The sequence below is a fragment of the Netta rufina genome, assembly GCF_964035555.1.
Source record: "Netta rufina genome assembly, chromosome: 1".
Lineage (NCBI taxonomy): Eukaryota > Metazoa > Chordata > Aves > Anseriformes > Anatidae > Netta > Netta rufina.
The window spans coordinates 162,975,137-162,976,171 of NC_140123.1; positions in this window are offsets into that span (position 1 = coordinate 162,975,137).

The window sequence follows — 1,035 nt, forward strand, 5'->3', positions numbered from 1 at the left end:
TTTGCTGTCTGAGATTGTCCCACCATGTGCTGTGTTCTCAGGAAGGTCCTGATCTGAAGCCTGGTGACATCAGTGGAAAAATGTCCAGTGGTACCAAAAGGTTTGGGATCAGGAACTACTTCTTTCTTCTTTTTCCCTCTTTCAAGTTTGTTTTTTAAAACAAACAAATAAATAAATAAATAAGTCTCTTCAACAGTTAAACCACTTGGTGTCTCTCTTCTGCTCCTTCCTTACTGTTATTATCTAAAGAGTTTCAGGACAGACTTGGACAGGAAAGGGTGGTACATTATTTCCAGGAACAAAATAGGGAAAAAGCAGCAGCAGCAGTTGCTTAGAAAACACGATGCAGTCTTTAGGCAGTCAGACTTTCTTTTCTTGTATTTAGCCAGTACTCTTCTCTTCTCTGACAAAACAATCAGTCTTGAGAGCTCTCATACAAATCATGGCTTGAAGAAGTGCTGGTGTCAGAAGGCCAATGTGTGGGGCTGGGAATCAGAGAGCCAGAGCCTTGTGGCTTTGGGGAAACCACAAAACCCTCCTTGCTCAAGTTCCCCATTGTGGGAAGGGGAGAGTTCACTCGGGAGCTTGCCTTAGGCTATGGTGAAGATGGAGGAGAGTTCTGGAAAATGCCTGCGTGGTCATTTGTACAGTAATTAAAAAAAATAAAATAAAATGTTGCAAAACAAAACCAAATGGCAAAATAAGCCTTCTCCCAACCAAATTCTTCCCAAGAACGTAGGCACATGTTTATACCAGGAACAACTCAAAGGACTGGCTCTTGCACAAACCACTTGGGACGAGGAGTGCAATTTTGCACGCATCTGCGCCCAGCACGCTGTGCGGGCTGCCCTTGGCCGGGGCTCAGTGCCGAAGGCTAGATCAAGCCTCGCAGCACCCCACAGGGGCGAAGAGCCCTGGTTTGGGTAAGACCGGTCCTGGCCTGGCAGAGACCCTCGGCAGAACTACATTCCCCAGCGTGCCGCAGGAGGGAGCAGGAGGCAGCGGGCGGCGCGCCTGCTCACTGCGCTCTCCACC